The following is a 4,551-nucleotide window of genomic DNA, read 5'->3' on the forward strand; positions in this document are numbered from 1 at the left end:
GTGTAGTTGTCCACTGTAAATCTTAAACCGGCAATAATCATGTTTCAGATTTCCATTGCCATGGCCAAGCAAGTCTATGAATGCAATTGGGCTCCCTCTCGAGTAACTGAAGAGCAGTTAAACAATCTTGTTAAAACGGGCGCTTTAGCTAAAAAAGATGTCATCCACTGGAGGGTCCCTGGCCCGGAAAATCCTCCTACACCCAAGGATGGAGAGGTAGTCGTGTTCGTTGATCATCTCGGACGAGGTTTTGGCCCTTCCGGTTCAAAAAATTTCCGGGATGTACTGGCTAGTTTCCAACTGCGCCCTCAAGACATCGGTCCCAATTCTGTAACCAACATCTGCCACTTCCAAGTCTTTTGTGAGGTTTATCTGCAAGAGGAACCTTCAGTCGAACTGTTTAGGGATTTCTTTCACTTAAACCGTCGCACAGAGTTCTCGGATGGACCCAATACGGAACTGGGAGGAATGGCGGTTCAGAAAAGGAAGGAAGTCACCTTCCCCCATTCCAAACTCCACAATCACCCCAAAGAGTGGAACCAGACTTGGTTTTACTGCATGGATACATCTCCATCTGATGAAAACCCCCTGCCAGGTTACCGCCCTGAACGCCTTAGCAACACACATCCTTTTCCTCAGAAGTTGACGGCAAGAGAAAGGGCCAACTATGCTCCCCAATTATCAAAGCTTAGAGCCTTCATGACGAACGGTTTCACAGGTGTTGATCTTGCTCATTGCTGGATAAGCTGGAGTATTCTGCCCTTAAGCCGGCGCTCCGGTTTGATGTGTGAGTATACGGGGAGTTTGAAGGATGCTCAGCGGCACATTGACATTCAGCTTACAGATGCAGAAGTCACTGAGGCTGTAAAAAAGATACTGAACGAACCGGAGGCTGTCTGTGCCCAAACCGGACTAGTCCCTTTCTGCACCTTCAACAAACCACCAGCTGTAAGAATCATATAATCTTTTTATCTGAAGTTGCTTCTGTCCAAATATTCTCTGAAAGTGTGATTATTTTCTGACAGGGTGATGATCCGTTCTGGAACAAGAAATAATCCCAAGACAAACCGGCGAAGCCGCAAGATAAAACGGTCAAGCCAGTTCATCGAAAGACCAAGGTTGTTAAAAAACCTGCCAAGAGAAGGACCACTGCATCCTCCGGTCCACCAGCTAATGACGATGTGGGTAACCCGGAACCAGAGGTAGAACTTGACTCTCTTGGTTCATTTTTCGTACATCTCATTGACAATGATTATTATCAGGACGACGCTGAAGGCAGTCATGCTGAGGACGTAGAGGTAACCATTCTTTCCTCCGATTCAGATCCTCTACCAACATCAAAAATCCGTCAAGCAAACCGGAAAGTAAAATTTTCTCACCCTCTTGCTTACTTGGACCCAAACTTTCTTTTGAAGACGCAGCAGCACGAAGCTCGCCGTACAACCCGGCACAGTGGCCAGGTAGTTACCTCCGCCGGTTTACCGAACAGTCTGGTTCGGAAACGCCGATCAGAGGTCTCTTATCCCATTGATACTTCATGCCCAAAAGCAGGTTGTTTCCGCCAGCCTCTTAACCCGTCTTATTCAAATTATCAGGGTACTTCTCACTCATCCTCTGGCGAGTCGTCGGCCACGCAGCTTCCACCCCTCAAAACAGTTCCTGGGTGACCTATGCACGTGTCTTTATTCTTGATGTGTTAACTTTACATACTGTACTGATCCTTATGTCTATCTTTTCTCAGCGCCAAGCCAAGACCCAGCAAGAAGGCTCGGTTAAGCAAACCGGCTGATGATAATGTAGCTGCTGAACCGGAAACAACTCCAGATCCGGAAGAAACCGACGCTGACGACATGCTTAACGATCCGCCGCCTCAAGACCACGACTTCCTTGCCGAACAAGTGCAAGTTGACACTACAAGCCATGCAGACCGGCCAACCAGCCCTGTCCGAACTGATGACAAACCGGCCAGTCCGGTTAAGGATACTGACAAACCGCCAACTCCAGCGAAGGCTGCTGATGATCAAGATGATGACATTATGATTGCTGGCACTGGCCACACCACTCCTGGCAACCCTGTTGCTTTGTAAAAGCATACTGTCGAGGACGAGCTCTCTGCTATCGGCAAACGCAAATGGAATGCCGATTTATCAAGCTATGCCCATCTCAATGCTCAAGACATTCACTCTGGCTTCTTGAACCGTCTGTATACCAGCCGTGACTATGAAGCTAGTTTGGTAAACTTGATGAAGGAGCAATATGAGGTAACTACTATTTTTCTCTTTTGTCCAATTGCAGTTTATCAACTCCTAGTAGCCCCCAAGTGACGGTTTATGATACCAATCTAAACCGGGACTTTGTCATAACTTAACTTTGCATATTTAGCTTCCAGGGACAAGATTACTTCTTTATGATGAACCGGTTCCTTAAAATTTGCCATACTGCTCTTTCACCGGTATAGCCCCCAAGGGTCGGTTTAACTTTATAAAGATGAACCGGGACTGTATAAGAATTCCCATACCAACAGTTTTTGAGCAAACACACATTAGCCCCCAACTGCCAAGATTAATACTTGTATTGTGCTTGGGACTTGTAGAAATTTCTGATAAGGAGCAAATATGCATTAGCCCCCAAGTATCAAGGGAATAACTTGTTATGTGCTTGGTACTTCAAATATGTACTGTCAACTCATTATGTATCTGTCTCTTTATAGGCTGAACTGAGCAAGAAGGAAAGCCAAACCGCTGATCTGCAAGAGAACATCAAGTCCCAACAGGCTGAAACTTCCAAAGCAAAAGATGAGCTGACGAGCGCCTTAGCCGCTATGGAAAAGCTAAAGGAGAGCTTCGCCAAGGAGCGGGCGGATTGGAACACAGAGAAATCCGCTTTGCGGAAAAGAGCTGAAGACGCTGAAGCAGCTCTCAACCGGTGGTAGACGAGCTGACTGGTGTAAAGCGGTAGATACATGCCATGACTGCTGCTGTGTTCGGTAAGCATCCTTGCTTTATACTTTCAACATATCTTCCCATGCGTTGCCAGTTTGCTGATGTTTGCAATGATGCAGGAACTCGCATTAGTCATCTGGGCTCTGATGTTCAGAAGAAGCTGAAGGCTGCCTACACGCTGATAGAACAACTATATACCGGCGCACAACGAATTATCTACACCGCTTCTCACAACAAGTCGCCCCCGACGTTAATCAAGGATACCTTAGACAGGCTATCTATGCTGCCTGCCCGGGTAGAAGAGCTAAAGAGGTCTGCTTCTAGGGCTGGCACTCTGACCGCACTAACCCGGGCAAAAGCATGGGTGCCTGATCTTGATCCGACGGACGTGGCTAAAGGCTACCCAAGCTTAAAAGAAGACGGATCAGAATTTTGCACTAAAGATCTCCGTGCCATAAACCGGGAAGTACGTCCACTGGCTTATCAACTTGCTGAAGAGGCTGATCTTTCATTTTACCAGGGGAGTTATGATACCAATAACAAGCAGGTTGCTGCACCAACTCCTGAGGCTCAAAACCCGATCCCTCCAATCCGTAAGCACACTTATGCCCCTGACATTGAACCGTCCACCATTATAACCGACGAAGCTGTGTTCCAAGCTTTAACTGGGATCGACTGGACAACTGTTGACTTCCAGCCGCTGGGTAGGGACGAAGATGAGCCGGTGCAAGATGATCCGCAGCCGTCAGGTCAAGCTTATAAGCAATCATAATCCGGGGCCGGTTTAGTCTTCCGCTTGCTGCAATGCTTACTGAGAAACAATTATTCCTTTGGGCACCGAAACGCCTTGTAATAGGCTAGTTAAAACATTTGGTCTGTTATGCCTTCGTCATATCTATGTGCAACTGATGCGTGATAATCTGCCATGCTTAAGATATGATGTTCATAATCCATAGCTATTTATTCAAGTCGTTCCTGCAGATAAGAAGCTTAAAGCGCCCTGGCGGTTTACCACCGGGCGGGTCATGATACCCAAATATATATATGACATAGGTTTATAACCAAGGTAAAAGATAACTAGATATGGAAATATATGGTACCTGTGAACTTTAGGCATAGTGTTGGCTAACCAACTTTGTAATGAGGGTAATAACCCTAATTCGGAGTAGAAGTAACTCCTGTTATATGATGCCGGCTTATCAGAAAACCGTTCCGGGCTGTGACAAACACCAGTTTATTCCATACTGGTGACTTTAAGTCAAAACCAGACCGGGCTGATAGTCTCCGGATTATAATTTGATTGTATACTGTCAACTTGCAGTTGATAGCCTAACCGGGCTGATAAACACCGGTTTAAAAACGTCATAAATCTTATTAAAACAAAGAAAACTCAGCAAAAGGCAAATAAAAATTGTTGTAGTCGAGGCTTTTCCCGGGCTGCCAGGCCCCAAATTTGATTAAGAGGTGTAGCTATGGTTCGGGTTCGACCAAGCCCCCAAGTGATGCTGTGGCATTACGCCGATCAAGAGGTGTAGCTATGGTTCGGGTTCGACCAAGCCCCCAAGTGATGCTGTGGCATTGCGCCGATCAAGAGGTGTAGCTATGGTTC

The sequence above is a fragment of the Triticum aestivum genome, chromosome 7D, assembly GCF_018294505.1.
Source record: "Triticum aestivum cultivar Chinese Spring chromosome 7D, IWGSC CS RefSeq v2.1, whole genome shotgun sequence".
In the NCBI taxonomy this organism is placed as follows: Eukaryota; Viridiplantae; Streptophyta; class Magnoliopsida; order Poales; family Poaceae; genus Triticum; species Triticum aestivum.